Source organism: Pipistrellus kuhlii, unplaced genomic scaffold, assembly GCF_014108245.1.
Source record: "Pipistrellus kuhlii isolate mPipKuh1 unplaced genomic scaffold, mPipKuh1.p scaffold_m20_p_2, whole genome shotgun sequence".
NCBI lineage: Eukaryota > Metazoa > Chordata > Mammalia > Chiroptera > Vespertilionidae > Pipistrellus > Pipistrellus kuhlii.
Window position 1 is genome coordinate 48,866,990 of NW_023425515.1, and position 10,352 is coordinate 48,877,341.

Genomic DNA, 10,352 nt, shown 5'->3' on the forward strand with positions numbered 1-10,352 from the left:
CAAAACAAAGTGGACTTCCCATGTCATTTTTAAGTTACAGTATGGATTATTTTCAAATATGGATTATTTTGTTATCCAATTAGATGGCAAAGTATTACTCATTAGACCATGACACTATAGGTGGGCTGAAATAATAGATTCTGTTAATATTTCCAGACTAAAGACATATCACAATATTTCCAACTCAAAGGAAAGCAGCCATCAGAAGAAAAAATAAAATTTTATTTATTTATTTATTTTTAAAATATATTTTATTGATTTTTTACAGAGAGGAAGAGAGAGAGGAATACAGAGTTAGAAACATCGATGAGAGAGAATCATCGATCAGCTGCCTCCTGCACACCCCCTACCGGGGATGTGCCCGCAACTCATGTACATGCCCTTGACCGGAATCGAACCCGGGACCCTTCAGTCCCCAAGCCGACACTCTATCCATTGAGCCAAACCGGTCTCGGCTGAAAAAAATAAAATTTTAAATGGAATGTCTCATCACAGCAGAATTTATTCCTAAAATTCAATAACAAAAATTAGGCTGCAATCAGAGCAAGTTTCCAAGTGGCTTGTTTGTTAGGCAAGCAAGAAAAGTCATTAGGAATGAGTTAATTAAGTAGTGTTTGAGCACAGCAGCTCACACAATGAGTCCAGAGGAAAGAAACTCATTTAAGACTGTGGCAGCGAGGCTGAATCATGGGAAATGTGGGCTGTGGATCCCAACTTAATTCAGAATGGCTACTGATCTTTGTGGATAAGGAAAATGAAGAACTAGGCTCAAGCGACTCCTAAGAGCAGCTGAAGCTGGGGTCCCTCCTGGCCTTGGCCTTCAAAGCCTTAGATGGGAGATCTCAGGTTTCAACACATGTTGATGCTCCTCCAGCCTTGCGTAAGGCTCCCTGAAAGGCTTTGGGAACTGTCCAGAGAGCTACAGAAAAGTCAGTAAAGAGTGATGCACCTGTCAAAGAGAAACAGACAACCTTCTCTGCTAAAATGATGACCAGGAAGACCCTTACAGCAAAAGGCTCTGTTCCTGCCTCAGAGGACACCTATCCAGAAATAGAAAAATTATTTCCCTTCAATCCTCTCGATTTTGAGAGCTTCAACCTGCCTGTAGAACTCGATCGCACAGCTCCCCTTGAGTGGAGTGCCTCTCATGATTGTTGACGAGGACAGCACACTTGAAAAGCTGTTACACCTGGGCCCCCTTCACCCCTGAAGGCGCCTTCTCTCCCATGGGAGTCCGATCCATTCCAGTCTCCCTCAAGCCTTCTGTCGACTCTGGATGTTGAACTGCCACCTGTTTGCTATGACTTAGAGATTTAAGTTTCTTAGTACTTTATAGTTTGTATGGAGGAATAGTTTGTATTAATAAAGACATTCTTCAACAGGAAAAAAAAAAGACTGCTGCAGCAAGAACAGTTGCTCAGAGAGTTGAGAACATTGAGGATAGTATCTAATAGTTCATTAATAAACAAGGCACATAACTTTGAGTGGTTTTCCTTGGTTTATTGATGAGTTGACAGATGTTACCAATACTATTCAGCTCTTCATTCAACGTGTCAGTGACAAATTTGAAGCGACTGAAGAATTGGCCTCTGTGAAAAGCCTTTGTGAAACAACTATAAGAATGTTTTTAAATGAAATCACACACTTTAAATGAGTGTGTTGTGTGATAGGTGAATTAAACCTCAAAAAAGTTGTTTTTAAAAAAGTGATTTTTCAAAGGCATTGAGAAAACATTATTTCAGTATGGACTGAAGTAGAATCTGCTAAGATGTGTTACAACTTGAGGTTGTAGAAATATGTTTGGAGCAGAAAAAACTATAGTGTAATTCATTTACAAAGCTTGTGAAAATGCTAGGCATTTCTCCTGCCATTGTTGAATGGGTCCACATAGGACATCAATCCTCTAAAACTGCGGTTTACATATGTAGAACTGTTAGCCCAATTATTATTTCAAATTAGGAAACGGAGAAACAGCTTAGAGGGGAAGAGCCCCAGTGTATCTACCTCACCTTCACTGGGAAGCAATTAGAAATGTTATTTCAAACTGATATAAATTGGCAAATTGGGTTAAGTGGATATTCAGGGGAACTTAGCTGTCACCTATTAAAATATAAATTATCATAGTTTTTATATAATACTGCCATATTTATACCAAAAAATACTAGGCAGGAACCTATTCCTGGAACTTTAACTGTTTTTACTGATGGATCATCAAATGGGAAAGCTGCCTATCATACAATAAATTCAGACCGAGTCATACTGACCAGTCATACTTCTGTACAGAGAATTGAACTAGAAGCTATTAAGGCTGCATTGCAGGATTTCCAAGAGCCTCTTAATATAGTCTCTGATTCCTTTTATGCCGCGAACTTAGTGAATAGAATTGAAACTGCCAGGTTGAAATGGCTTAGTGACCAAAGTTTATTTTACTATTCAAACAAGTTCAGCAGATTGTACAACAGAGACAATATCCTTTTTATATCACTCATATCAGGGCTCATAGTGTTTTGCCTGGTCCTTTAACCAAAGGAAATGCACAGGCTGATCACCTGGTTGCTTTATTAAAAGAAGCCTTAGCATCTCATCAGCTTTTACATCAGCCTGCCAAAATGTTGTCTAAACAATTCTCAATCACTCGACAACAGGCAAAACAGATATTAAGGAATGTCCAACTTGCATGTTACATCTACCTCAAGGGCCTAACACAGGAGTCAACCCCAGAGGTTTGCTGAGAGATCATATCTGGCAAATGGGTGTAATGCATTATAATCCCTTTGGATGCCTCGGGGCATTACATGTCTCTGTAGATACTTTTTCAAAAGTAATATGGGCTACTGCATCTACAGGCGAAATGGCAAAACAGGTCATTAATCATTACTTAGCTGCTTTTTCCCGTCATGGGAATTCCAAAAATTATTAAAACTGATAATGGGCCTGCTTACACAAGCTGTCAATTTCAGGAATTTTGTAAAAGGTGGAAAATTCAGCACATAATAGGAATATCATATAATTCCCAAGGACAGGCCATTATTTAATGACAGCATCAGCAGCTCAAATCCCAAAAAGGGATGATGGAGAAATCACTTGCAGGTAGGCTGCACTAAGCCTTAATTATTTTTAATTTTTTCATTTGTAATGATGAAGGTAGGACACCTATGGAACTACATTGGCATCAGAATAAAACAAAAGAAAATGGTCTAGTATTATAAAACGGAAGGATCCCGAATCTGGTTTATGGAAGGGACCTGATCCATTATTAACCTTTTTGCAAAGGGTATACTTCTATATTCCCAGAGAAATTTTCCAAACCAGTGTGGATTCCTGCTAGAAATATTAAACTGCAACAAGGATCCAAGAGAGAAACTAGCCAGACTAATGAGGACCTTGCACCTGGAGCAACACCATGCAGCTGCAGACAATCAACTACCTCAGCCACAGAGAGCAGCGACTCCAATGAGTCCACTGAAGATGAGAAGCAAGAGGAGGATAAGCCAGACAACAAACAGCCCAGAGACACCTGACACATGATAAAGAAGACAGTACAGATGCCTAACGCCCAAGAACATCTTTCCTGCCATGCTAACAGTGATCATCTGTACGGTAATATTACCTGGGACGAATGTGCAAGTATTTTATACTTATGCTCCTGACCCTTCAGGGGTAAGAACCCTTACATGGGGTGATCCCTCACCTATTGTAATATCCAGGAGGAACATGGATGGGGCAAAGAAGTAGGGGACTATCACTAATTTCTCTTGGGAGAGGTGCAGAAAATGTAACTAAGACCTTATCTGTTCGGAGAAAAAAAATTGACAGCCAGTTTAAAATTGAATTTCCATGGCCTTGAGTAAAGAATATCCTTACATGATATTATTCTACAATGTCATTATAATTTTTGACATCTTATACCAGTATATACCAAACAAACTTACAAACTAATTCTTTGAATATTTGGCAGCAATTTAAAAGCATAGGAAAGGATTTAATCCCTTCCACTGTGTGGAAGGCCCCCTGGGAAGGCACTTGGGCATTCTAATGGGCCCTTCTTGCTCTTTTTGCCAAAGAGGGACTAACTTCTTACAATTCAATTACCGTATTTTTCGGACCATAAGACGCTCCGGACCATAAGACGCACCAGTTTTTAGAGAAGGGAAATGAAGAAAAAAAGATTCTGAAACAAATAGTGTCCTAAAATATTTTATGTGCATTAAAACCCAACATCACAGTCATAAACACATGTAATCAACCCTGTAAAGTAAACAGCAGCATTTAGAACCATTTTAGAGCCAGGCAAGCACACAGAGACCACACAGAGCCGGGCAAGTAAAAAAAAATTTTTTTTAAGTATATGTGTAGGCTATATTTGGACCATAAGACGCAGGGACTTTTTCCCCCCACTTCTGGGGGAAAAAAGTGCGTCTTATGGTCCGAAAAATACGGTACTCACAGCTGTTGCCTGACTTTTCAAATTATGCTGAGGTTGAAGCCTCATGGTGGCTGGTACCATGGATCTGTCTCTTGCCCAATGGCATAAGCTGGACCCTCCCTGGAGAAGAAACCTGGGTTCCCCAAGATATGTGATCAATGCCAGGGCCCCATCAGCAGGCGAGGGGATCCCAAGGCAGGTAGTGGGCATGGAGGCCATAGGGGCATAAGCTACCAAGGCGACAGAACTAAACCTCACATCACCCTGCTTGGCCCCCGAGGATGGCTAGTTAGATTCCTCAAGAGAGGGACAACCTAAGACAGGCACAGTCGCAGAGGGGCCATCAGGAGAGAACTTGGGGGTCGACAAAAGTGGGGCACAGATCCTCACACCATCCCCTCCCCCCAACATTGCAGGGGCTTGAACCTTCGCCCCTTCTGAGGGAAGTCTCCTGCCCCATGGCTGCTTCGTGCTTCCTATGCTCAGCTCAGATCAAGACCCAGGCAACAAATGAAAACTTGTCAAGCTCAGATTGGGACCCAGGCTACAGAGACTTGGCCGACAACAGCTGCCCTTTATCTAAATCTAGTCTAATACCAAGAATGTTTAGAGCTTTCTCAAGGATGCAAATAATCCTTTGCATTAATATTTACAGGGTAAACTAAAATGATTGTTAGAATATTAAGTTTTATAGTAAAATAGTAGTCAAGTTTTTAGATTAACTTAAATTGGCTATTTGAAATAAATATTCAAGAAAATTTCATTATACAAAAAGTTGTTTCTAAAGTATTAACTAGAATTTCTATTGGTAGTTCATTTTGTGATAAACTTGCTTAACAAAAAAATAAAATTTGAAGACTGCATTATAAAAATTTCCCAAAAGCCTCCTAATAATTAAATCAAAAAGGGGGGATAGTGGAAAAAATATTAAGGAAACATATTCAGAAAATTTTTATTTAAAAAACTAATGAACAGCAGAAGAAAACACACATGATGTCAGAATAAGCAAAAGGAAAATCGTGTGGGCAAAAAATTAAAAGGATCCCAAGTAAAACTGATAGAAAATATTCCATTATTAATTTTTGGTCAAGAATATGTTTGTATATTTTCAGAAAATAACTCCAAGACCATGTGGATTCCTGCAACAAAGAAATTGACAGGAATACTCTAGCCATAAAAACAAGAGGAGAGACAATCCAGAGATGGAAGATGCTGACGACGCCTTGCCATACTAGCAGTCAGCAGATATGCATCACCGCAGATTGCCCGGACCAAACCAGAGGTTGGACCTGCATTGCCACCATTTGCCCACCATCTGGATACCATTGCTGAGATGGACTCGGAACTGTTGGACATTGAAATTTGGACTCGGAACTTTTGGACATTGAAATTTGGACTAAAAAAACTGTTGGACATTGAATCTGGGATTCAAAAACTGTTGGCCCAGAAAGAATGATTTCATTTGACTCTCAGCATATCCATTGTTGCTTGTTTCATTTTTTGTTTATTTCTAGTCTGCATATGCAAAAGTTTTTTAAGGAAAGAAAACGGGGGAGATGCTGGAAAACAAATCAGTTTCACTAAAACAGAGATGTTGACAGGAAGCCAGGAAGTCTGGTCAACAACCTTAATTGCTCTAACCTTTAGTTGAGATATTGTTAGCTGAAGCAGCCTCCACCTTGTTTGTCCTCCCGTGTCAGTTTTTGTTATTTCCTGCCTAAGGGCTACATGTAAATTTCTGTTTATGTTGCCTGAGATGTTTTCCCCAAAGCCTCAATAAAAGGGGATGGCAGGGCCAGAGCAGGAGCAGTTCTCCCACTAGAGTTGGACTACCGCCTGGCCCTCCATATCGCCGAGTTGAATTTCTTCAGGTCTCAAGTCTCTTCATTTGTGTGCGGCCCTTCTCCAGAAGCCGAACCCTGAATTGGAACTCTTTCCACGTGGGCTGTGAAAGAGAGTCCTACAGAACAGTATTTCCAAAATTTGTGCTCAATTACTAGTATATTTTAATATTTTTTTGGAAATGTGTTTTTTCTCTTGTTTTATAAACGTCTGCATAATATCCTCAACTTCACCTCTTAGCCCACAGAGCCTAATGTACTTATTATCTGACTCGTCAAAGGAAAGATTTGCTGACCCTGATCTAAGTCACAGTCCTACCTGTGCTTCAAGCTCCAAGCTATAATATGGGTATAATAATAGTAAATCTACTTCATGCCTTTGAGTTAATAAATTTAAAGTATGGGGAATGGTAACATGAGGTAGGTGCATTTTAGGTGTAAGTTGTTATTAATAACTACATCTCTATAGCTCTTCTCAACTATACAGAGTTATGGTCATTGCAAAAGTTCTTTGTAGGCAGAGGGAGATCTCTGGTGATACAAATTTCCTTTTAGATGGTCCTCTCTGAAATTGCACTGGTGTTGTATCTACCTAATCCATCCAGCTCACTTTAAAAAAAAAATGTTTTTTATTGATTTACAGAGGGGGAGAGAGAAAAAAACATCAATAATGAGGAAAACATCAATCGGCTGCCTCTTGCACACCCCCACTGGGGATCGAGCCCGCAACCCAGCATGTGCCCTGATCAGGAATCAGAATCATGACCTCCTGGTTCATGGGTCAACACTCAACCACTGAGCCACACTGGCTGGACCCAGCTGACTTATTTAATGTTCTTTCTTTATTTGTTTCTTTGTTTGTTTGTTTATTTTAGGTAGTAGCACAGCCTTTGAAGAGGGAACATTTGCTGATATGTATTACAGACTTTTAAAAAAAACCTTTGACCCAGAAAGTCTATTATAGCAATTTATTTATCCTAAGGAGATAGCCAGACACTTGCTCAAAAACACGTTTTTACAAGTGGGGCAGGGGCGGGGGGGTGGGGGGGGGGGCGGCGCGTTTCCCCAGGAACAGGTGTTTATCTGATTAAAGTCAATTGGGAAATAACTCAGAGCTCAGCCCACCCCATTTTCTCTTTTGCTGGTATGATGTGGCATTTTTTCGTGTTGTTGATATTGAGTATTTCTTTTTTACTTCATTCACCTGTTTGCTTCCCCTGCCTCCACACTTTTAAAGGCCCTCTCCCTCAACAGCCATTCAACCGTGTGTCCCAGCTCAGTGTTCTCCAGACCTCAGCCCATTTTGTGCCGCCCTCAGATTCCCCGCCTAGCTCACAGTTTCCTTTTCCTCTGTTTTACCGCCTAGCTCACGGTTTCCTTTTCCTCTGTTTTATGCACCTGAGGCCAGTCGCAGTCCACCTGAGGAACCTGGGCGGGGCCCGCCCTGTTCTGAGCACTGAGGACATCTCCCGCCTCCTGCTCCCTCCCTCCTTCCCTCCCTCCCAGGACACAAATTGCCCCTTTTATCTGCTCTGGACCAGCAGCCCACCTGTTCCTCACCTAGTAGCTGGCCATGTGAGCGGGCGATTGTCACGGCATCCAAGCGCTCGAGTTCCAGTCACCTTCCGTTTGCTTAATGACCCCAAGGGCCAGAGGAGGGATGATTGGCCACCGCCTATGCCCACCACAGGCCGCAAAGTACTTCCTTTCAGTGAAAAGGTCAAAGTTCTCAACTTGAGGAAGAGAAAAATGACATGTGAGATTGCTAGGATGTATGGTGAGAAAGAATCTTCTATCCATGAGGTTGTGAAAAGGGGGGAGGGGAATTCAGGCTAGTTTGGCTGCCTCACCTCCACCTGTGAGGGTTATGGCCGCCTCAGGAGGGAAAGATGTGGACAGAAAACATGGTGTGACTGGCGCCAGCATGTTGCACCAGAAAGCATGGCGCTGTGATGAGGACGTCAGCACGGGATCCCTAAAGCAGTGACAATGAACCATTTGGTGCAGGGAAGGGATGGTTACACAGATGCAGGAACAGGTTTGGCCTGAACAATATAGAAATCGCTGGAGAGCCTGCGTCTGCCCCTGAGGACCTGCCGCTGTGGTCTGGCAGAGCTGCAGGTGGGCAGGGTTTGGCACTCCCGGAGGTTTCAGAGGTCCCCTGGGGATCCTGGACCACGTGCCCTGTGGGTGAGGGGGAACTGCGCTATCGTCTTTACTTCTATTTCCATAATCCTTTTCCTTTAAGATTTTACTTTAAAATAAATTTTACAGCATCACCTCATATAAAACACTAGCTTTCTTTGTTATAAGTAGGAAGTCCCCATAAAACAAATACAATAAAAGTAAAGTGGTATTGGGTTCTGGGTTTGGATCTTTGATTATCAGAGGCTCTGTGCCCCAGCCTGCTTTCACTTCCTCAAAAAGGAAAAGTGGGCGCATGTGAGAGCCAGGGAAAGATATACCCGCAGTGAATGAGACTTCCTCCTGGTGTAATCAGAACGGCTACAATAAGTTTGAAAGGCAATTGGTTCCCACCCCCTAACCCCCACAGAGTGAATCCGTGTCCCCTATGCTGTGTCCATGGACCACTTGAAATCCTTGGCGGATCACAGTCACCCGGGGTCTTGTTAAAACTCTGACGGCCCCTTCAGTGGGCACATTTGAAATGTGCATCTACCAAGAGTTTCCAAGTCACGCTGGCACTGCTGGTCTGGGGAACACAGTTCCCGTGTCACATTCTCTCTCACTTTGGGAATAACTGACAGGTGCAAACCAGAAACAATTGCAAACCCCAAACAGGGGCAAACTGCTCCCATCTGTGGTTGGCAATTTTCCTCCGAAAGAGCAACAAACCCAGGCCCAGCACTAGCATCGCTGAGAGCAGTTATACCTCCTGGAACCTCTCACTTCCTCCGGGGGGAACCTGAATGATAATTTGTAGCTGCCTGAGGACAGCTTTCTGACCTTAGTCAACCCTCCCCAGGACCCTCCCTTTAGAGCTGACCAAAGTCAGGGTGTGATTGGATAAGCGATGGCAGACTTTCTGGGAAAGCCCCATCCTTATAACTTCTCCAAGAGCATGTGAATTCCAGAAGATAGATGATGAGATTTTTTTTTTTATTTCGTTTGTTTGTTTGTTTGTTTGTTTTGAGCTGACTAAAGTCAGTGCAGTGATTAGATAAGCGATGGGAGAGTTTTATAAGCTGAAACTCCAAAATCCTATTCCTGGGCTTTTTAATTTTTTTAAACATAGTTTGTTTATTTATTTATTTATTTATTTATTTATTTATTTTTTACAGAGAGAAAGGGAGAGGGATAAAGAGAAACATCAATCAGCCACCTCCTGCACACCTCCTAATGGGGTTGTGCCCACAACCAAGGTACACGCCCTTGGCTGGAATCGAACCTGGGACTATTGAGTCTGTAGGCTGACGCTCTATCTACTGAGCCAAACCAGTAAGGGTAATTCCTGTGCTTTTTAAAAGGAACACATCTCCACTAACTAGAAGCCCACAGGGCAGCATTTGAACGTCTCCTGAGCCTCTGACACCCTTTGTGTATGAGAAGAGAGAAACCCGGGAAGAGAGCTCAGCCACACCACTGCCTCCCAACAGATCCAGCCACGTTCATTTCTCCCCATTGCCCTCTAGTGCGCTACCTGGTTTCTATGGAAACATGGAGTCTGTGCTCTGGACTTACAGCCTCAGCTCTGGCATGCAGCAGGGGCTGTGCTAATGAATGTCACCCCTTTTCCTCGCCCAGGGTCTGAATCATGTCAGAAACAAAACAAAGAACGTGACAGACGGAGACAAAATATCTCTCCCCTGGGAGAACGTGGCTCTGGCTTCCAAATGCTGACCCCCTTCCCTCCCAGGCACAGCAGTTGTGAGCACCCAGGTTCTCTCCCGAAGGGAAAAGGCAGGGTCAGAGGTGAGTAGTCCCAAAGTGTTCTTCTGAAATAACTCACGTCACCTCTCTCAGGGCCATGAATAAAGCAATGCCCTGAGCCAGGAGCGTGGCCTCACTGAGTCCCCTCCATGTGGAAGGACCCATGAGCAACAAAGAAGCCTTTCCCTGAACGA

General features: G+C 42.8%; 1 pseudogene; it reads left to right on the top strand.

Moving 5' to 3' along the window:
- The first annotated feature begins 683 nt into the window (after positions 1–683).
- On the top strand, positions 684–1,382 carry LOC118724135 (annotated as a pseudogene).
- The last annotated feature ends 8,970 nt before the right edge of the window (positions 1,383–10,352 follow it).